Consider the following 24,477-nt stretch of genomic DNA (forward strand, 5'->3'; position numbering starts at 1 on the left):
AAGAAAGAGGAAAATTGAGCCGCTCCACATCTATCTCTCCCAAAGGAGTGTCGTGTTTCTCTTTCCACCGTTTATTTGAAAGCTATCATTTCCTGGGATTCATGGCTGAAAAATGGCATCGATTCTCCGGATGATAGATGCTAAGTGTCCTTCTATCGACATGCCTATTGACAGGCCTGTGTAAATTGTGCATCTTATTACCCTCTCGGATAAATGATACACCTTGTGAACAAGGAGGCGGTAGCTCAGTCGATGGCGGCGTCTGAACATCTCCTACAGTGGCGGGTGTCACTGCTAAGTAGCATGATCCATTTTGTCAGAAAACACCTTATCAGCCACTGTGCTGAATAATTAAACATAATAAGACTGACAGAAGATAACATCCATTGGCTAAGCATGAACAGGAATGACTACAGAGGATTTTATTCATTGCCGTGCTTCCTCCACGAAGGTCAAATTTTAATCTAAAGGTATTTTTGAACCTAATATTGCTGTCTGGAAAGTTTGCTATAGCATTAAAATGACTTATGTAAAGCCTTAAACCTACAGCACGAGCTGTGAAGCAACTCGTTTCTTTACTGCATTGTTTACAAGGCCTATTTTTCTTTGACTCTGTGAGGTTTATTGCATCTTAATCCTACTCTTTTGTAGCACTGCCTGCAAGGACGTTAAATAATGTCCTACTGCCAACTGCTTTCTCCGTCTCAATTTGTTTTATAGTAATACACAATTTAACCTTCAGAATAGCATTTGCAGGTTCATAACACTTGGAACAGGTGTAATTTTTCCAACAAACGGAGCTGCAATGTGACCCTATTTATCTGTGCTTCTTATAATGCATCGTATTAATCTGTGGGCCATTCATAACCCATTATTTCAGCGGGACAATAATTCACTTAGATTGTTCAGTCTTGCTACTAGGGGAAATCTTTTTTGGTCCAGTTGTGCTTTAGTGCTCTACCATGCAGCTGTTGTGTGTGATCTGTGGGAGTTTGCCTTTGTAGCTTTTTGCTCAAGAATCCGTGAACCATTACGATGTGTTATGGTGAGGAAAATGGGCTCTTGTGAGTAACTCTGTTGAAAACTTGAATTTTCTGGATTGATTGCTGCCTGCGATTTGGACTTGAGTATTTTCTGTAGCCATTCGTTCTTATCAAGACACATAAATCACCATATTGAAAATTTCTTGTCACTGTAGGCAGTCTAAGTAATCAATACTGATAGTTTGCGCGGATGAATTTCAGCCGTAATTATTTCAACAAGACAGTTTTCATTGTCCGATTACACACATCGTCGGTGAGCATGTTTACTTGGAGAGTGCAGCTCTGTGCAGAGCTGTGTGGTTACTGCAAGCTGAACTGCTGTGCCACCGTTTCTTTTCCTCGTTTCGAAGATGAATTAGCAGCTTCTAAATAATGCAGTGAACCCTAATTCTCTTTGATTAGTAGTGAGTTAGATGATGGCGACCCATTGAAATTGGTCATCAGCATAAATAACGAGCGAATGAACTGATAAAATGCAAAGTCCTCGGCCATCATAAATCAAATGGAATCCACTGGCCGTGGAAGCGGGTGGAATTAGAAGTCCATGCTCCTATTAATTATGTTGCCTTGTGAAGGCGACAGCGTGATAAATCAGCGCTGAAAGGCCCTTCACTGGCTGAGCCTGAGGAGTTAGACTGCCTGCAAATTGCTTTGTGTATGCTCCTAATTGTTTCTTAAATAACCCACCTTTTTGAGGCAGGTTGGAAAGGTAGTCTGCCGAGAAGGGTCAAGGAAGTTAGAGCTCCTGCCTCTCAAAGATAATATAATAAAAAATGCATTTTTTTCTGACTAACTGCTGTTACGAGTGCTATATACATAAAAGACAGACAACATCAGCACTGACTAGACCAAATAACCAATAAGAAGAAGACATAGTAACAATCTATCCATACAAACTGTGTATTTTTCTTTTTGATTACTCATTTGCACTCACTACCAGGCCACTGATGAACTTTAATCAATATATTGATCCCTTTAAAACTCAATTAGCTTGTCTTGCCTGACAGAAATTTGACTTTAAATCCTTGCCTTTACATATACTTGCCAACACACTTTAAAACAGTTTTTATTTGTGTCTACCTCTCTGGAGTCCTTTCTCCTCTTGTGCAGGTTAATATTCCCTAGCAATGTCTTTTTTGTTTCTTTCTGGCCAAATGAAAATCAAATGGGATGAATAAAATTGCTTCAAACTCAGAAGCATGTAAAAATGATCAGCTCTCCGAGGGGCATATAATTAATGGGAATATCAAGGCAGCTATGAACTATTGCTCATTAAAGTACAACTGTGTGAATTTGGCCCAGGAACTTAGCTCGTATTTGTTGAGCAGTGGGCATCATCTAGCGTGAAATGTAGACTTTCCACGGTATTTAGCGGGAATATGCAGTTAAGTTAAATTGCGTGTGCTGCCTTAAATGCCACCGGTCTTGTAATAGTGTATGACTTTGTGGTTCTCTCTGATGTGGGTGTACGTGATAAAGGGCTTCGCAGTGTTTGATCTGCTGACAGTTCAGAGGAGGCACGTGTGCACCAATCAGCCATATCATTAAAACCACTGACAGGTGAAGTGAATAACACTGATCATCTTGTCACAATATTCTGCTAGAAAACCTGTGTGGATTTTAGTTTGATGGGCACCAGTTGTTCATATTTTATATTTATCCTATTAAATCTAAGAAGAACATAACAAATACCTATTGTAACCCCCCTACCACCCCCCTTTCTGGCTTTTTTGTTTATAGTGTAAGAATCAGCTTTGATGTCAGTAATACCAAATGCAGGGACATGTTGTCAGTAGCTGCTAACCTGCATAGGATCTAGTTAGCTAGGAAGCTTACTGCTCTTATGTAACTTGCTATTTATTGGTTCAGCTTGCAATCCAAGCCAGTAAATTCAGTTTGCTATCAACTATAACAAAGAGTGAAAGCATAGTTTGACAGACTTATTCCACGTTAAAATGATTTCTGTCGAAATTTCTGTATATCAGGCAAATTCATGGGCCAGGTTTTGTATTGTTTTTGGTCTTGAGAAGATGGATTCCCCCCACTGTTTTACTCCTCACTTGATAAATGACTGGTCGGAATAAAAGGATTCACGTTGTCAATTCATTTTCTCTTAATCAATAACTGTCTCATGTGTGCATACTTGTACAAAGAGCACGTGTGCATGTGTGGTAATGGGCGTCCTTCTGCTGACATTCAGCCTCTGGTATATGTTTGAGTTTAAATAATGTTCCTGTGCAGTTGGAGGAATAATGGTGTGGACTTTCATGACATTGCGTCAGTGCCAAGGTGACTGACTCGAGGACTGATTGCTCCCTCTGTCTGTCTCTCCTCTCTCTGTCCGTTCCCCCTTCTCACCCTGTCAATAAGCATCCTCTTGTCTGATGGAGTCACATCAGGGCACTGCAGCTGACACCATGGTGTCTTTATTTCCTGCAGCAATCCTTTTACAACAGACATCAGTGGTGATTAATACACTGACAGCAGCCAGGAGGTTAACCCCCTGCTGCCCACCAGCTACTTTTACTGACACACTATTCACCTTATGCACCTGACTACACCACGCTGCAATTTCTTCTTTGATTTGCGCTGTATAATCAATGAATGAAGCTGCAGAATTTGCCCAGTACCGGACACTTTTAAATTTGATTGATAGGAGCAGATGATACTTGGTATTCCAAAACTGTCTTTTACATTAAACCAAATGGTTGCTCCCACTTGCAGCTGTCTGCGGGGTTATTAAATCCGAGGTCTTCCGATTTAAATTTATGGCATCCATTACTTGAGGATTTACATGTCCAGGTGTTGCATCTGTTTGGCTTCAGGTAGGGGTCACTTTGATTTATTAATATCCACGGATTCATCTGCTACACAATCACTGACATATTGTCACTTAGGGCAGCGTTGTCGCTCCGTCTTCAACAGCTGTGACAACCTGCGTGTTATTAACTCCTTGGCTGATTATGCAGACGCGCAGACCGAACGTGCCTGCATCTGTAGAGTGTGATTACACACAGTGCTTAATGCTTATGATAGCCAATAAACAGCAAATCATAGACTTGAGACTGAATGAGGATTTTCTCATCATCTCTAATCAACACCTGCTTAATTGTTGAACATCTCAGAAGTCTCATGACAGAGGAGATAAGTTAACAGTCTTCAGGAGTGATCGGACCATCTGGGTCATTCTGAGCCATATGTTCACACTTTGTTGTTGATGCACAGGTTCATGGGAGTGTTTTTTGTTTGCTAGAGCACACAGGTTCTGGCGTTTTGAGCACCAGGTTGTTTGTGACTGTCGTTCCTCACATCTGGAATAAACTGATTGTAAATTGATTAGAGGAGACCTATTGTGCTCATTTCTGATACTTTAATAAATAACCTACTAGAGCAGCTTTGCGTCATTCATATTTGGCTCACATTTTGGATTACTTGCACAAATCCAGGCCTCATTATTCAAACGTTGCTCATATTTAATATGAGCCATTGTAACAGTATCTATATATGTCTGACACAAAATAACAAAATTGTAATTATGCTCACACACACAGAGACTATCTTTAGCTCCTGCAATTTGAGAATTTGGTCCTCTCTTCCACATTTGTAACACTAAGTTTACTATAAATTTAACATTGATTAAATTCATAAAAGTCTTCTATTGATGATTCTTACCCCACCTAAAATTACATGGTGGTTTAGCTTAGTTGCAAGAACTTTCACCTATGATCCCTAAATAACAAGCTGTAAACAGTTACAGTTATTTCATGCTTTCTATGAGCACACTACTTTCATCAAAGTTGAAAATCACAACATAAACAAGAGGCTACAACCTCATTTGGCACCAAACATCACTCCTTCACAGTGTGTGTCAGCAGGATGGACCACTGAGGGCCATAGGTGGCCCAGTTGTTAGGACATACCAAATGTCACAGGCTGAGGGAGAGATCGTCCCCTCGAGTCTCCCAGATGCTGCTCCCACCTCTCATCATTAACTCTCACACTGAGATAGTAATTAGGGCTCCTCGCGGCATAAGACAGATCCTGCATCAGACCAGATTTTCTAAGCTGTCATTCTAATTATAAGTCCAGCGCAAGATGGATCAGGTTGGTGTTGATACCGATGTCAGTTATTGGTGGTAACTTTGCTCCAAGCCAAAAGACTGTCCACTGTAAATCTGAAGGTACTAAAAACAAAAGGTTTGTGACAGAGGTGACGACGCTCCATAATCTTTCCCCTCGATTTCTATGGCTATTTAAGTGTTATTAGATCTGTCTATGGCTCGCACACTAGAACAAAGTAGATCTCACTTTCGCTGCACTCTCTGTCATGACTCATACGAAGAGTTAAGCTGCACAGTTAAGTCTGACTAGTTCCCCACTCCTCAAGTAACCTGCAAATTTGAACATTTTCTCACTGCGCAAGCGAGGACATGTTAATTGGATTTGACAAGGGCATATTATGCACAACAAATATGCATAATTTGGCAAAAAATTGAACATAAAATTGGAAATAAAAAAAGAGAACAAAGTAGATTTACATGGCTGGGTAGTCTGAATGTCTGGTATCATATTCTCTCCTGCCGCCTGCATAAAAAGGCACAGAACTGTAACAATGGGTATCAGTGGAAAGTGCTTTAAAGTTAAAGCTGATGGATGGCTTGTCAAAAAAAATAATTGCACTGGTTGGAAAGTGGGTCTGCGTGCATAGAAGGGGGAGAGCAGGATCTACAGAGAGGATGATGGGAAGTGACAGTGGTCTGTCAAGACACAGTGGCTGCCCAGAGTAGTGTGAAGCCCCAGCTAGAAGGTGGCAGAACAGAGCAGGCTGTCAGAGCAGGAAAGTGCCTTTAATACATTGAAAAGAAAAGGAATCCGCCTGTCAGACCTGTTCAGCTAGTCAAGGGAGGAAGAAGGAATATGGTGGAATAGGTAGAGACGTGGCAGAGCTGGGCGAAGCCGGCATGCCACTGGCCTGGCTGCAGGTACAAACCAAGAAGACGAAGGAAACGGATTGTCAGCCGCTGCTGGCTGCTACCAGTTACGACTGGTTCCTTTTGCTGTGACAATTCATTAATCAGTTGGACAGATCTGGCCTTATTACATGGAATATTTGACACTTGAGCAATTGGCTTGTCTACTGCATCTTATTAAAAATGCAATTCAAAGTGAATTCTGGCTCTCTTGTGGTAATTTAGAGAAGCTTGTTATCTATAAGGAGCCCTGCACTGACCTTGCGAGGGATGCGGTGCCTAAATGTTTGAACTATTAGTGAAAATATATATAACAGCATATAAAAAGAGCATAAACAGTATGACGCTCATTCATCCACTTGGTTCTCTCTCATGCATGATATAAAAATGTCATGCCTTGATTGGAGGAATGATGTATAGACTGACCTAACAAAGGATCAAGTGCCTAGTAAGACAGACAGCTAATAGATAGAGAAGCAAGAGGAGCCTCATTTAGAGAGGAAGGGCTGTTTGCGCTGCCAATATGACAAAGGGGAAGTCGACAACCATTGATCCATGCTCATGGATGACAGCTTAAAAATTCAGCAATAATCATGACAAATGAGCAGAGGCACCACAGCCAGAAAATTATCAATAATCAGCGGCTGAGAAGAAATGCCAAGGTCAGAGAGAAAAGGCTACTGAAGTTGTCTGAAAGTGGACACTGCCAGGTGATATATTGGTAAAGATAGGAGGAGCAGCCTTTAAAGCAAGGTAGAAGCTACTAATTAAGTTTTGGATCCCACTGGGATGTGAATGTCCCTCAGTATGGATTCTTTGCAAGGGCCGATTGAATGCCAAGGGCAAAAAGACCATTATGTAACAGACAGTTTCTGATGGCTTTGATTCCTCGCAGGGGAGCTGGTGGATGGATTTGCTGTATCAATAACTCAATCTCTTTTCAAAGGAAACCTGAACAAGGCAAAGGAATTAGTAGCATCACGTTTCACGACAGGTCTGCGTTGATGTGGGTTCAAGCTGTAGCGATAGAGAACATTTTGGAGTCACCTTTCCCGGTCGGGTTTGCAATGGTGGGCGAAGCTGCTCAACGAGCAACTTGCCAACTAGGAGATGCACTTTAGCACCTCTTGTTCTGTGACTGACCCCCAAAGAGAAGAAGCCCTGGATGGACTTTAAACTGTTTCTACTTCTCTCAACTTAATGGAACAGTAACTGAATACAAGAAACCCTTCTGATAGCTGAATTTTGCACTAACTATGGACCAGACAAACCCCTGAGAGTTTTATGAAGGCTGTTATTTCTGTTCGCGTCTTAATCTTTTCTTGGTTTCCAAATTCTTGCTAGATAAAGTAACTAACTTTGCATTATTGGTCAGTTTCTGGTCAATTTCCCAAACCATGTCCACTAACATAAATACCTCACGAAACCTTAACATCCTCCCCTGTTCATTTTGATGGATTAAACTTTTTTTTTTCTTTTGAGAAGACAAAATTTCACCTTAAAAGTTTTTTTCATTATTCGGATTAATAATGTGATGCATTTTCCATCAGGCTCTATCAGCTGTTATAGACTGATCGGGAAAACAAATCTCTTCATTAAAAAGCCTTAAACACAAAGTGCTGTCTTCATTTATAACAGATGTTTTTTTGGTACAGTTTCAGTAAAATACTAAACAAAAAAATCCCCAAACAACAACAAAACTGCTTTATAAAATCCAGAGCTCTTACCAGATTATTATACCTTACAGCTAATTCTGCCCTCTTAGGTAACCAGGAGAGTATTACTCTCGGATGATAAAAAAAATGTAACCTATTACCTTTGGTATTTGTGCAGTTAAAGACACAAAAACAACACCACATGTTGATCATCCCATAAGCGCTGAGTCACTTCTGCCTGCATGCACGCACATCTCGGTGAAGACATCGCTCAGAAAACTGACTGTTATCTTCATGAATATCACACACTGGAGAGATTGTGAGGGACATTTTTATCCACACTCAAAAAAATGAAACGTTGACTTTAATTAAAATTATTTTGTCAACAGGTTCCACGAAATTGAATTATGTTAGTTTAAAGCAAAAATCTTTAGTTCATCTAATTTAAAAAAAACTACTTAAGATTAACAAGACATATTTAAGACTAACTAAATCAAGTTATGTTGTATGAACATAGATGATATATTTTCAGGTTAGATAGTTTAGATTAGTTACTTCAACACATTTCTTATTTGTGGCAGTAAAATGTTAAATTTAAGTTAGATTAATTCAAATATTATATTTTCAGCCACCTTGTGCTTTATTAATTAGTTTTACATAAATCTATTTTGTCAACAGGTTCCACACAAATGAATTAAGTACATCCAACTTATTTTTTAAAATTTATTTTATTGCCAACACATTCAGTGAGCATTTGTGTAAACCCAGTCCAAAATAAAACACAACAGCTCATTAGGGTTAGTAATTAACAGTATGTAGACAGATGCAACATCAAGACTTTAAATTAAATGTCTGTATCTGCCAGAAATAGAAGGAAAAAAAAAAAACGCACTGAAGATCACATAACACATTGATAAGATGACACTTGAGTCATGCACATGTGATGCTAGTAAGGTCTGTGAGTGTTTTTTTTCTTTTAGTGTCTAAAATGGATAGCAAAGTTGCTATTTGCAATGATTGCTTAGGGTCAGTCCAGTAACACAATGCCAATGAAGTGCTTTCCTTTAACAATGCAAAGTGAAGTGTCCACCTCAACAGCCACAATTTTAAAAAAAAAATTATGTAACAACAACAATAATAATAATAATAATAATAATAATAAATAGTCCACTGATATTAGCAATCAAAGAAAATTACATCACCATCCCAAATAAAACTTTAACAAAACATGCCAACATTATGGTCTAACAATAAAACAGCTTGTCAGCGTTCAGTTTTTTTGCAACAGCACAGCAGTAACCATTTAACACTCGCCACTGTCAACATTTATTTTACCAGTGTTTGGGCAAAAAACTTCAGATGTAAACATTTTAACATGGAAACAATTGTTCGTCTTTAAAAGTCCACAAAATATACATTCATCCTGCATTCCCAACTTGGATGATCTGATATCCTCGTGTTGGTGTTGTTCCCAGACCATCATGAAAATGTTGTTCCAGGTTCAACATTGCAAGTGACCAATCACATTGTTGTGACGTTATTCTATTCCAAGCCATTCGTGCATTTATGAAATTCCAATGTTGCAAGGACAATATCAATTCTGCTTACTGTTTATTAAAGGGTTAGGGTTAGGGTCAGCTGATCAGCGGACAGAGGCGGTTTCACGCAGCTTAAGTACAGTTTTTTGTTTTACGCCGGTTTTTCCCGAAGTCGCAAAAGTATGACGTCACAACATTCTGATTGGTCACTTGCAATGTTGATCCTGGAACAACATTTAGTATGATGATCTGGGAACAACACCAACACGGGGATATCAGATCAACCTCCTAACTTACCCTTATTTTTAGTATGTATTGCAATTACCTTTACAATGCACACAATGTAACACAAACTGAATATGAACATATTTCTACCTCATAACAATATGCCTTGAACGCTAATATACACACCACCCTTCAACATTTCTGGTGCAGTATCATCTCTCAATTAAATCCTTTAAATCTCAATACTTTTGATTGTCTCTTAGCTTTCAGTCTTGAGGTTAACTGAGATTCAGTGCATATATCCCACCCATTAAGAGTGCACATGCAGAGGCCAGGTCTTCCAGGTCATGCAGGACACACTAGATGGTTATACCCACATCGGCTGGAGGAGTGCTGGCATCAGCTCTTTCGATGGTAAAGATAGCAAGGGTAATTTGTTCCAGCTCCCTCTGAACAGCTGTAGCTTAGACACAAAAACATAGAAAAATGGCATCCAGTTTTAAAAAAAAGAAAGAAAAAGGGCCAAAGCTACCCTTTAATGACGTAAACACAATATTAGGAACATGCACCCCAGTGCGCCACTATTTCAGACTACAGATTCAACGATAAATATAAATAGTTTGGGTATACAAGAAGATTTCCCAAAACATTTAAACAGGTTCCATGAAAATTACAACAACAACAACATTACAACATGCAACAACATTAGTTATTCAAAATTTGGTTTAATACAGATAAAAAACTAAACTAAAATTACCAACCAATTATTCTTTGAAGAGGATGCTTGAGTCTTCATTCAGGTAAAAAGGTAGTGCCCTGAGGACACACTCCCTCCCCTTTTCAATGGTTTCCTTCTGTAGAGAGTGGCAGAGATACAGGAAGAGAAAACAGAAATACTTTAGGATGACTAGGGCTGCTCAATTAATCGAATTTTAATCACGATTACGATCTGGGCTTTCAACGATCATTAAAAATGACTGAGCCAATTATTAGCCCCTCCCTCATTTATCCGCGACACCTTAAAGGCCGGTCCGTGAAAATATTGTCGGGCATAAACCGTCCGTGGCGCAAAAAAGGTTGGAGACCGCTGATTAAGAGGACCCGAGGGAAGCTCGGAAAGCTAAGCAGAAGTTATTTGGAGAGTGACTGCCGTTGGTTGAAAAGAGTTAAAAAAAAAAAAACTTCAGTGGTGTTGCACACTATTTTATATTATTTTTTAAAGTCATTGTTAACCCTTTAAAGCCGGTCAGAGCAGCACGCTCCGTTTTGCGTAACTATTTTTAAATCCCTGTAGAACCTGAACCGTGTAAGCTAGCGCAATAATTTGTTTTGCATATGAAACCGGAGGAGTTGTACTTACATCTGATGCCATCAGCTTGTCCTCGGTCACGGTTTCGTTCCACATATAGCTTTGCAAAAATTGCATAAAAAGCGCTTGCAGGAACAAAAACATAATATTCCAGAAACACGCTTTGCCGTTCCTATCAGCTGTTCGTAACACTTCCCACAGTGAAATGATGCACATGCTGTTTTCTTTGCAAATTTGCATCATAGGATTGTTTTTTGTTTTTCCTGCAGTATATAAAAATTGCTGTATCTCCAAAATAAAACTATGAAGACATTCAAAATAAATTTCCTGTGGTGGGAAACTATTTTTTGCAACATTATTGTATTTAAAGTTTTGAGGGATAAACCTCTTAAACTTCTCCAAGTAGAAATATATGTAAACAAAACAAAAGCGATTTTCAATTTTTTTTTGTAGTTTATTGCACTTTTTTGCAATTTATGTAATTACTATGGACTTAATGCATACATATTATTAAAATATGGGCTATAACAGTTGTATTGATGTATAGCAACTTGAAATGCTCCCACAAATGGCACTACAGCATGTAAAAAAAATAAATAAAAATAATATAAGCTCTGGTGGACTTGGTTCTATAGTAGGTCTTAAAGGGTTAAATAAATATCGTCAAATAATCGTGATCTCAATTTCAGTGAAAATAATCGTGATTATCATTTTTGCCATAATCGAGCAGTCCTAAGGATGACAGAAACTCACATTATACGCAAAATGAATGACATAGCCACTGCACAGATAGACATGTACACAAGACCAACTAATCATCACATGGACATGAATAGTTAACCTGTTGGGCAGGGTTTCCACCACATTATATATGTCCATAATGGAGGTAAAGACAAACTAATACATCATCTTTTTTGCATTCAAAACATAACATAAAAACATTCACTTCTGGTTTAACCTAAATCAAGGGATCAGATTTTACATATGTTTAGGTAATTTAAATTTTCCAACGTTTTGAGTACCAAACTTTGTCTTGCTTAATATAAATGTAAGTGCACTGTGCAGCTACCATACACTAGCTGTTTAAATTTGAAAATGATCTTATTAGCCATAATATTTTGCTACCAACAGAATAACGCACCTGTGTGGCTGGGGCCAAAGTTTGTCTAATTTTCTTCCCTGCAACGCCTCCTTTTTTCTTGAAGACTTTTATGAGCTGGTCAGTGTATTGGTCAAGTTGTGTAAAAAGCCTTGGAACATGTGCAGCAGTAGTAATCCTCACATATTCTGCTTCCACCTGAAAATATGTCAACAAACACAACATACTGTACTGTAAATATACATACTATATGTACACATATACAAACTAAAACTAATGTAGAAAGACCTCATTAAAGCTATAATTTTAACACAAACATTTACACAAAATGCTAATGGAGCCATTACAGTTTTTATTGTTATTTATCAAGTTCCAAAAAATATTGATCACAGCTGATCTGAAAAGAATTTCATGCCTCAGGCCCTTGAACTGCAACCTTTACCATGGTTCAGATGTGGAGACGAAATAACAGGGGCATGGGATGGGTCACAAAAGAAAACTTAACTTATAAAACAGTTTTGTTTTTAAAAGTATAACAGTTCACATACCACATACAAGCTCAGCAGTACCACATACACCACATCAGTATAGGAGGGAGCAGGTAAAGGCAGGATCTGAGATTTATAAAGTAAAACAAGAAATTCATTACTTAATTTCAAGAAGCAAATTATTGTTTGAATTACAACTAAATAAAATACTACTCAGAAGAAAAGCAAGAGATTGACACTGCCATGTGCTAACTTTCTATAGAAGCAATTATCACCAGGTCTGTCGACCTCCATTGTCTGTCCACTCATATGTCTTGAATAATTTTATTAAAAAAATTAAGTGTGTACTTTCACAAACTGTAATTTATAACTACATTGATATGTATAACTCCGCTAGGAAACATGCTGTATTTACAGACCATTTTTACATAATACAGATTACTGATAGAGCAGAACAATGGTGTCACAGTGGCTTTCGCCCTTGACTTTTTGGATTTTAAATGTCACTTTATGCTATCCTTGCTATCCTATTCGATATTTCCGACTCTCGGATTACAGAAAAGGAATCCCAAGAAAGCAAATGGAAAAATAACCCCTTGAAAGAATAACCCCATGAACCCCTGTAGCTAATCCCTTAATAAAACAAAAAACAATAAAAATGTTTCTTACACAGTCCACAAAATAAGCATGTCCAGGACCCAGTAAAACTAATGTAAAACAAGCACACGCAAACGATATAACATGTCTTGTAAGACAAACGCAAAATATAACCATGCTGGATATATAGATACTACACAATATAGTCAAAGAAAAAAGTGGTCTTACCTCTCAAAGAAACAGCAGCTTGGCGCCAAAACAGCCTTTTTCAGTTAAATTTGAAGTCTTGCGCATGAGCAGGCACAAGCCGTGAAACCTTCTTGTTCTGCGCGGTTTCATTACAACTGTTTTTGCATTACTGCCACCTTGTGGATATACAAGGTATATCGATCCTCATTGACTTAACTTAAATGTTATGCGATCAAGTAACACATTAGTATTATGTACGTTGAATAATAGACACAATTACGTAGACTTGATTAGAAAAACATATGTTAACTTAACAAAAACATATATTTTAAGTAAAATGAAAATAAATAATTAATATACACTGAACAATCCACCTCATTCATTTTTTTGAGTGCAGTACAGTGACCTAATTGACCTTTTCTAGGCTTCAGTCACACAGGCCTCGAAACTGGTTAGGACTCCCTGTGAATCTCACTTGGGAAAAATGTGTATTCTCCAAATGGTTGGTTGCTGGCTGTTGTTGGGTAAAATTGGTTGCAAAAAGGGTGCAGTGCCATATACTTCTGTGACCAGATTCACGTAGCAACTGGCAGCAATAACACATGAACTGTTCGGGGAATACACATTTTTTTCTTAGTGTCTTTATAGGCTCTGTGTGTCTGGGGCCTTAAAGGGGAACACCAGTCACTTTACAGATAACATGATCAGAACTACTGCTGCATTGTTTTAACTTATATAAAACCAACTTTTCTTTCCACAGAAAGCTCTAAAATATAATAATTTTAAAAGTGAGGCTTTTTAATGAATATAAGGTGCGTATTGTCTCTCCTTTTAGCTACAAGCTTGGTTTGGATGTTGGAACTGGGAGTGACTTCACAGACAACTTTACTACTTGAGAATGCTCCTGTGGTAAATTTGGAAAAGCAAGGAAAAACAAGATTTGTTTTTCTTCTTAGCAAGGTAGAGCCATTCATGCGTCACTAGCAAAACAGCGCAGTGCTTGTTTTTTTTTTTTTAACTCTTAAAGTCACTGCTGCAGCACGTTATTGGATAGAGCCTGGTCAATGGGCTCCATGTGGCTTATTTAGCAAGTCAAAAATATACAGCAGTGGCAGTACAGATCGAAAGGTTTAACAGTTTTTCTGCTGTTTTCACTGTGTTCACAGTCGCTGTCTTGGATTGTTAAGACCTGGTTGGCTTCTCAGACTTTCCAAGTTAAAAATCCTACCTTGTGGGGTGTTCTAGTTGAAAATTCTGACTGGGAACTTTGAAATTCAGACTTGGACTTCAAGTCGAACTAACATTATATAATACACAGGTTCAAGTTGCATTTGGACAATATAGGACCAGACTTTGAGAAGGTAGTGTGTTAATAGTGTATTGGAAAAATAGTCCTTGTTCTGCACTGATTTTGTCTTTATTTTTGTCAACTATGTATCATGACTGTAGCAACATCTTGGTAGCAAACCTTTATTATTTATGACCTTGCTATTAACCATGTGAAGCCTTTTTTTGGAGTGTGTGTGGTTGTGTACATCAGGTTTCTTAAAGCTCTCAAAAACTCCTGCATCAAATATGATACACTAGGTGTTAGTGGGTTAAAAAAATACATTAATCCTTTTGTTTTCAAGTTTGAGAAATAATTTTTTCACAGTTCTGTAGTCAAGAAACTTCTTTGAGTCCTCTGAATAGTTTGTCTCATTTGTTCTAAAAATGCACAAACCACAAATAGGTATCTGCCTTGTCCTCAAACCACTACAGTTGCTATATCTCAATATTTCAAATACTTAAAAAAATAAACAAACATGGTGTTCGTTTGTTCACCTTATACCTCAGGTAACCCTTCTGGCCATCTTGTATAGTCATTATCTGTAATGAAATCATTGACTTGTTTTGTAGTTGAGGCAATTAAGAGTTACATCATTAGAGTTGGCTTTCTTTTCATTTAGGCTTAGCAGGCTGCATATCACTTAGTGGCCTTAGTTATTTGCTGCTTAAGTAGAATGCAAAAGGAGCAAAATGTAAAGTTGCTAACAAAGCCAGCAGGGTTCATTTCAGTGAGATGCAAATACTGTTATGCAGTTGCAAATGCACTTTTTTTTGGATCTCTTTAAATCAAGCAAGCACGTTGTTCAGCCAAGGTTCAATGGGCCAAGAGGTCAAAAAGACAAGAGAATAATTTACTAGTTGTGTCAAGCCCCTGTGATTGAGTCGTCATTCTGGCTTTGGGACTTGATTTGTGGCCTCTTTGTGAAAAGTGGCATGTGGCTGTAGGTATGCTCACTTCAGGGGAGGTGCGCTTTCTCACATCTCTGGTCCAAACTAGCACAGTGCTGATAACAACATGGGATATTAATCCTCAGCTGGTGAAAATGATCATGCGGCAAAAAGAAAAACCTTGGTGGAGGTGTGAAACAATTAAGCGTCCCCTGAAGCGAATTTGTTGCTAAGTGTGTTTGGCGTCCTTGCCAGTTATATAGAATGTTCACATCTATTCATGCAGAGTGGTAAATTTTTAAAATAATGTTTGCATCATAACGCTATGTCGCCTCGAGAGGGATGATTATTCTGTCATATTATTGCCGCCCAGACTCAGCCCACACACTTCCTTTGCCTTTGCTGTAAGGATAAAGCACAGTTCCTGTTTTTCTGGGACCATCTGTAAGAAAAAACCAGCCCAAAGTAAAAACGATGACTGCAACTTGGCAGAAGATTAAACGGGCCCTCTGCAAAAGCCATTAATAATTCTCATATTTTGGAAACAGACCATACATACAGAATCTGTGGTATTTAATCTCCCCTCTCAGCGAATAAAAAAAAAGGTCAACTGGGAGGGAGAGACTTTTTTTTCCTTTCCCAACCCAGAGTGATGGGCCTCGGTTTTCCAAGGCATCCCATTTGTCTGTCAGGGCTGTGAGCAGAGCCAGTGATTTAGTTTCCATCACATGAAGCTCATGTCCGGTTGATGATAGTGCCAGGCGAGATATGGAGAGAATTTGTCACCTGGAGCTTTGACAGGGAGATAATTGCTGATAGTTAGCAGAATAATAGGATATGCGCATTACTAGCCTCACAGGGTTTAGGGAGTATTTGTTGCTCACTCTTTGGAACATAACTTCCTTCATCATTTCAGTACTGACTTTGTTTACACAAGGATAATTCAACCTAATCAGGGTGAAACAACCAACTCTGACACGACAACTAAACATGCTAGCACTTCTTTTTCATTATAGCGCTAAAACAAATTGGTGTTCTTAACAATTTAAGATATAGCTTTGAGTTTCTATCATGTACAAAGCCAATGTGACACCCCTTTTTTGGGGAACCATGTTGATTTCTCTGTGGCATAAGTGACTGTATATAGATGACGGGGTGACGTGCTAAGTTATTATCTAACATGCGCAAGCTTGGTTAACAAGTAGCATACAAACACTGTATGGGTGCATTGAACAGACATAAATGCATGCTAATTATGGCTTTGTAACTTATAAATTAATTTTAACCTATTCAAAAACTGTTTCAGAAGAAACCAGCACCACTAGCATGGTCAAGGCCCAGTTGGGAGTTGGAATTAGCAGAGGTGAAACCTAGCTGTTAGCCATAACTTCACGCATATTAAACTGGTTACTAATAAAGGTTTTCCCCCGCTACAAGTGTAAAAAATGGTAAATTAGCTATATTAGCTAAATTATTTTTTGTACCAGCCAGTAAACGTGTTTATTTCTACTCTAAGGGACATTTCATGACAGCTAATGAAGAGTGACACCATTGGCCACTAGAGGAACTGCAGTGTTTGGTTGCATTTGATTCTTAGTTTCTGTTCACCCATTCCACCAAGTAAATAAATAAACCTAAATAAATAAACACAAGAAGTACAAGAAAGAACAGCCTGACAGGTGTTATGGTCCAGAAGTAAATTTTATAATTGATTTTGCATGCAGAGTCATACATACAGAAGTGAAATCACAATGTTTTTGCCATGCACTACCAGTGACACACCTCGCTGCATCCGCCTGCGTGTCATTCTGAATATACACAGGTCAGGCAAAAACCCTCTGGCCCATCAGCAGGGCTCTCACAGCCTCAACACCTCTGCCAAACAGCATCCACAAACAACAACTCTGCCTGTGGCTACAAACAAGGCGAGGCACATCAGAGAATAATACAGAACCATTTCAAAATCATCAGGAGTTTCAGTTCTCTATAGTTTAAGTCAAAGGTTATTTTTCTCTCATTACTTCTTGGTTAATCCACTACTAGTGCCAATTGTAGCCTCCAAAGTGCAGCAGTCAGTGAACATGTCAAGTTTTGGCTGTTTTGGATTTCTTACTGACAAGATTTCCAAAAAAGAAAAAGAAAAGTCTTCACATCCCCAGATTGCAGCTGGTCTGGGAGTTCATCTGGGGTCTCTTAATGTTCTGTCTCAAGGCTAATTTGGACATGGTTAAAACCATTCAGCCCAATTAGTTTGAACGAACGAGCCGATGTAGAGTGTTTCTCTGAAGTTGCGCTGTTGCCCAAAGTGCTTCTTGATTTCCCTTCCTAATGGCATTGGCACCGCACTGAGAGGATAAGTGTTGTGTGTTTTACATTCTTTTTAGATATAAGACAATGAAGATCTTTGTTCAAATTTAATTTGACCCAAATGTTGGCAAGATGTACACACAGTTTTCCTTGAGTGACTTACAAAAGAGACAGGTCACATTAGACAGCTGTAATAGATGGAGCAGCAAAAGGAGTGTTGCAGATAAGGGAGATGTGCCAGAAAACTCAGCCGTGGGGGTTAGGGAATTATCTCTCCATAAAAGCCAGTGTTGGGTCAGAGAGCAGTCCCGAACACCCACCACCACCCCAACACCCTCCGCTGTCCTCCTGTGTGTTAACTAACGTTCAACAGAGTGCTGCCTGAACTCGGGGCTGGCAGAGCCACAGAGTTGGAACCGAACTCTCAGCAGCTCTGTGACCTGGATGAACCTGAACCTACCGCCCCTCAGTGGGAGATGGGGAACTGCTGAAGAAGTCCTCCGAGCCAGCGAGAGGCTGATTTAGACAGATTTACCCCCCTCCCAGCTAAAATATAACTTTGAAATGAAACACAAATTATCTCTGTTGGGAGCGCCGTGAAATATTTATTGCTGTTGTTTCAGTTGGTGTGGTTTTATGTGCCGTTTGTGTATTGGATAGTTAATGGTGTGTATTTTCCGCTCATTTGTTGTACTCCTTTTTTTATTCTTTCAAGGATACACGAATGAATAAATCTTTTTATCATACTAAAAATTGAAATTATGATTGCTTTTCCAAGAGCATTGCAGTGATGGATGGCAATACTGCAGCCTTAAGGGCCATGGACATCAGTTGCTTTAAAATAATGATGTGGCTTCTATTGTCAAAATGGGAAGAGACTGCAAAGCATGCAGGTCCCACCCAGTAACAAGACTCAGCCCTATGACTTGCCTCATTCTAACTAGGCCTAATGAAGGGGAGGGGGCTTCAAGAAGTCTCCAGCATTCAGCCAGGCATTACCGATTAGGTCAGTGGAACGGCCGCTGGGCTGAGCGTGATGGATGACTGGTGGAATGAGTTTCTGCCTAGCGGTATTGTGAAATCTTTTCATTGTCACTGACGGGGCCTATGAAGTGGACTGATAAATGAGGGAGCAAGTGTCAGAAACGCCCTTCTTTGCCCTGCTGTGGCTTTAATATATCTCCAGCTGCAGAGCAGAAAGTATTGATAAAAGTTTTAAAAATAACCACAGTCAGTGAGAGCCGGGCGGCGCAAGGTGGAGTTGATTAAGGCAACTGGCTGCCGGACCAACGCAGGCTTGGTCACTGTAAATACCAGCAGAGGCCAGTGGCCGTGCTGAGAAGAGGGAGCCGCTTTTTATGTGGAACGGGTGTTACCTCAGTGACACGGTGCTGTGATGAATGTGTTGCCTCCATCTGGTTTCAGCACATGTAATAAATATCTGGACTCATGTTTGACCTCTCTCACTTAGCAGCCACATCTTTCACATCCAAAAGGGAATCACGATTATGGCTGGGTGGAAGATGGGGGTGGGGGGCTTTTTGCTGCCGGTATTTTTAGTATTAGCCCAGTTAAATGCACGGTCCATCTATAGCTGCAGTATAACAGGTCAAATAGATCTTTGAAATGATAAAACTTTGGTTAGTCCCAAGACCTCCAGGTGACATTACCTCTAAAACGTAATAATATTATTTGTTTTCTAATTCTCACACTCAAGTAGCTGAGATTCGCTATAGTTCATCTCTGTGTCATAAATAATGTAAAATAATAAACAAATCATTTAAATTTAATGTTGATTAATTTCCTCTTGATCCACCCATGGATTCCTAATTTTAATTGACTAATTGTTTCAACACTACCCGCAACAGATTAGTATTAATGAAACAAAAACGAGAAAATTATCGACTATAATAAAACATTCACGCAGGCACCGCTTTCCTTTTTTCTCTTCTTCCTGCAGCTTTGTGGTCTGACCTTGCAGCTTCTGTGCTCCATCCATCTTGGGCTGTTTAGCCATTTCACTGGATACATACTGCGCAGATTAACACAATTCATCACCACAATCATCCTCGATTCATCACCCTTCCCAATGAATGTTTTGACATCTAGTTAATTTTCTGCTGATGATTTATCAAATTATAATTACCATACTCTGAAGGAGTCATTCATTATGTTGATACATGATAATGATGCCAAAGTGAATTGAATTTTAAGTAAGTTCTCTGTGATTATAACATATGCATTATTGTGAGTAATGCCTTAGAATTCGGTCCCCTCCAGCAGTAAAAAGTCTGCAGTGTCTCTTAATGTTGTGACAATCGGTGCAGAAAAAGGCTGGTTATTATTTCACATTTTTTTCTTGCAACAGCATCCAGAGCATAGAAAAGTTAGTCATGGAAAAAACTCATAGGTGCTTTTTTTTAATTAAAAGGCTCAATACTTCAGTTAGGCCTTCAGTTATGCTCCTGGAGAACAAAGATTTTAATAGCTCCCAGTTAGTGGCCTGTGTACAGGCACTTTATTAGCATTGTTCACTGGTCCTTGCTACCATTGCTCTAAATAAATACATACTGGTGAGATATGTATATCACAAGACAAACTGTTCATTTATTGATCTTTTTTTATTTCCTTAAAATTGTATTAATGGAACTAAACAGTTAGTAGGGCTGCTCCCTGAGCCTGGTTCTGCTGAAGGCTTCTTCCTGTTAAAAGGGAGTTTTTCCTTCCCACTGTCACCAAAGCACTTGCCTATAGGGGGTCATTTTATCTGCTTTCTATGTATTATTGTAGGGTCTTAACCTCACATTATAAAGCACCTCAAGGTAACTGTTGTTGTGAATTGTGTTTCTTTGCCCTGTTTTCTTAGTACTCAGTGATATTTTGACAAAAAGTACTCAATTTATAATGATTTAAACCAGAAAAGCAGCATTTCTTCTTGATAGAATAATGACTTTGTTGCATTAGTGGTCTGATCACGGTAATGCTGATGTAAAACTTTCACTGCACTCTGCCCTTGTCCATTTCCATTTGCTGTCAGTAGTAGGCAGACCTGGCTTAGCACCTCTTTCTTTGCCGGCTAATCGGAGGTGACTCAGATTTAATTAATTGTGTGTCATGTGTTTGGTATGCAAAAAGGAGGAATCTATTATTTTGCTCAGTACAAATGCACGTCATCACTCAGGTTATGTTGTAGGGAGATCAATTTTAAGTGTTTACTGGGAGCTATTTGAGTCAGTGTGGCTGTCCCCTGTGCTTTTAACCACAATGGCTTCCATTTTTTCACAACTCTGATAACATGAATGCAAACAAGAGTAGATAGGAGATGATTATGATAGCCATCGTTGAATTGCTTGATGATTGATTACTTTTTTGTACACCTATATGCGAGTAGCACTGCCTTTATATTAGAAGACTGTTATCTTCACAGGAAATGTAGCCCAAATAAGTTTTTAGCAAACTGCTTACAAGTTTAACTAGAAATAAGCAAACTTTAAAGGGTCCTTAATGCAGCAGCATTGATGTTTTCTTCGTAGTATTTGAATTTCACTGAACTGCCTATGATTGGTAACTGTTTACACTTGTGAACCTATTTATTACTTCTTATAGACACTGTAGAGTTCCTCTGTGATTTTTCAAAATTACAGCTATAGTTTGAGTCTGTATGATATCATGAATGTGGTATAATTCTCAAAGACACAGATCTGTGTGAAAACCAGGATTTTCCTGTTTATTATTGATCTTTTTCCTTATTTCTAAATAGTATTTAATTAGCCATACATTTCCATGTTACTCTTGTATGTCATTGATGCTCAGACTGTGGCATTTCGCCTCACATTACAAGTCAAAGCAGCAGAGTGATGCAGTAGTTAACATTGTTACTTTACTGCAAGAAGGTCTGAATCCAGCGGCTGGGTCTTTTGTGAATTTTACATGTTCTCTCCATGCAAACACCACAGGCTGAAGTCAAAGTTCGGACATGTAAGTTAAGTTAAAAGATGATTCTTTATTGGCTGTACGTGTGAATCTTTGCCTGGAATAATCTGGTCTCCAACTTAAGTTTTAGCTGTGATAGGCTCCAGCCTTCTCTATCCGTGACCCCGAATTGGATAAGCGGAAGAAAATGAATGGATCGATAAAACAAGCCAACATCTGTTATCCTGATAAGTCATTCATAACTTCTTAACCTCTCACCTCTTTTCATATCATCCTCTTTGTCTTCTCCAACTTTTCTCGCCTCCCAAGAAATGTATGGGGGGTAACCTTGTGAGGGCTCACCTCACCTTTCCTCTGCAAGCTTGTCAGACCCAATCTGCAGTCATTTGGTGTGAAATGTGTGCTTTGGTCCAGGCCTCTCAAGGTCAGGTCCTGGTAATAGATGTTGCTTATTCATCTGTTTCCTGTGTCTTTTCTCCCTCCTTACAAAGCGGCCTTTGTTTGCATAAATTGTTTGAAGATTTACTGTAGTTCTTAAAGGCTCTGAGAAATGTCCCCCTGCTGCCTAGGCTCAATATGTCTGCCTCACTGGAGGCCCAGCGCTGATGACACACTGCTGGTCTTAGACAAAGACCTGTTTTTCCAAGACTCGATGGAGGGAGCATCTCCCTGCATAACAATAGACCTAAGACTTGAATAAGACTTATAGTCGCTCTTGTGTGCTCTAAATAACACTTAAAATGGCTTGTAAAAGAAAAGAGAAAAAGAGTAAAGATGATTTAATTTTGTATGATGTACATGAGTATTTCGTCCCTTTCTGAGGCCAGCTAATAAATACAACAAGTACCTCATCCATTCCAAAATGATATGCATATCAATATTTCCTTCTCCTAAATCTCCTAAATTGCCTTTTTTTTTGGCAGAAAATCCTGGCAGTAGTACAAATCTAAATCAGAATTTCCAAGAGCTACAAACATCTCCAAACTAGAGGGAAAAAAACTTGAATATTGGCTGAAGTTAATACTTTACAAGTACATTAAGTATCTGTTTCGCCAGTTCCTGTGCCGCTGCAGTGCTGTGTGCCCTTGATGGCTGTCACCCAAGGTGCAGATAAACAATAGGCTCATTTGAAAACAAAGAAATGATTATGGGGGACGTTTAATCCCAGCTTGACATGTCAGCAGGCTGCATGGGCGACAGCTTTCAAGAGAGGCTTTGAAGTGGCAATCTTTTCAGATTCTTGGCTCATTACACAATAAAGAACACTTCACATGTAGCTGAAGTGGGCTGGGAAATGATGGTTAATGATGTTTATGGGCTCCTTGACTTGCAAGTGAATTTACAAGATTGGCCGTCATGTGGCTAGCTGGTTCTTTTTGAATAATGGAGAGGTAAGGCAACAGGAAATACTTAGTCACTCAGGAAGTATAATCTGTTTTCACTGCAAGCAAGCAACCAGGTTGGAAAAAATAGAATAGAATAGAATAGAATTCAACTTTATTGTCATTGCACATGCACAGGTACAGGGCAACGAAATGCAGTTTGCATCCATCCAGAAGTGCTTTAGTGATATAGATATATTACAATATATATTAGCAATAATATAGATATGTAAGTATATTACAGAAATGGGTCTATTATGGTATGTTATAATGTACACGGTATGAAGTATGTTGTGAATATTCTATAACTATAAGTATGTACAGGCTGTAGTGAGTACAAGCTATGTACAGGATATGAACAGGATATAAATATGAAAAACTATACAGAATATGAAATAAATAACTTTACAGAATCTGGGATATACAGCTATACAGAAATGGGAACTATGCAAGTTGTAAACAGTTGTAGGATTAAAGATTATCGAATGTACAGAATGATTATTTACACAGAGCTATACAGTAGTGCAGTTAAGATAAGTGAGGGTGTAGATAGTTTCTACAGAGGCTATATAAAGTGCTAGTGGTTGTGAGTGGTGGTTCAGTCCATGTTATTATTGTGTTTGAGGGTACAGTTGTCCATTGTGGGTGTGTGTATGTTCAGTCCATGAGTTTAACGTGGGTCAGATGTCAGGAGGCAGAGTTCAGGAGTCTGACAGCTGTGGGGAAGAAGCTGTTCCGGTAAAAAAAGGATTAGATTGCGAGAAAGTGAGCCAGTAAAACTTTTTATGATCAAAACAAGGAAACTGTGGCTATTAAACAAATAGAGAAAGCAAACATACTGATTCAAATACAGACAGAAATTAAGCTCCTGTCAAGTCACTCCTCTCACTTGGATTATCTTCACTGAGTCCTTGAAAAGTCTTTTCTCAGATGTGTTGAACTCATATAATGGCTTCCCCTCGGCAGCAAATTGGGTATTTTACTCCTTTATCATCTCCAAACAATAGTCCTGATCTCCTTGATCATGCACTGTGAACAAGTGGGCAGGAATGTGAATGACGTGCCCACAGTAAACATAAGAAATGCACCTGTGAGGACAATGTGCTACGGAGGAACAAAAAAATGCACACAAGGCAGCTGGAAACCTTTTAATTAGTGCTAATTACCTTAGCAGAGGAACGTTAAGAGGCTTGAAAGGATTTGTGTCAGCGTGTGAGAGATCAAAGATTGAGGTGGTCACGTTTTGTTCTGCTGAGTCAAAAACTCATAAGGAGGGTGATAATGGGGCCCAGGAGACTGGAAACCCAGGTGGTGGTGTGTTCAAGTCCCAGAGAAGTCTTAAAACAATCATATAGTTATTTTTAAAGCATTAATTCAATGTGTCTTTCATAAAGACATACATAAGATTTACATTTAAAAGTGATAGCAGATATTTCTGTATTGATTATTTAAGTGTAAAATGATATCAGCTAATCCTGTCACTCAGCGTGTTTAATTTTAATGATTGTATAAGCCAGAGGAGGCA

General features: G+C 38.9%; 1 long non-coding RNA gene across 1 annotated transcript; it reads right to left on the minus strand.

Moving 5' to 3' along the window:
- Positions 1-8,377: 8,377 nt before the first annotated feature.
- Positions 8,378-13,514, minus strand: LOC308391218. The gene is made up of 4 exons (XR_013970573.1): positions 13,153-13,514; positions 12,388-12,453; positions 10,193-12,037; positions 8,378-9,894 (listed from the first exon to the last, which is right to left on the minus strand). It is a non-coding gene; the product is annotated as an uncharacterized lncRNA (long non-coding RNA).
- Between the last annotated feature and the right edge of the window lie 10,963 nt (positions 13,515-24,477).

Source organism: Rhamphochromis sp. 'chilingali', assembly GCF_963969265.1.
Source record: "Rhamphochromis sp. 'chilingali' genome assembly, chromosome: 22".
NCBI classification, from domain to species: Eukaryota; Metazoa; Chordata; class Actinopteri; order Cichliformes; family Cichlidae; genus Rhamphochromis; species Rhamphochromis sp. 'chilingali'.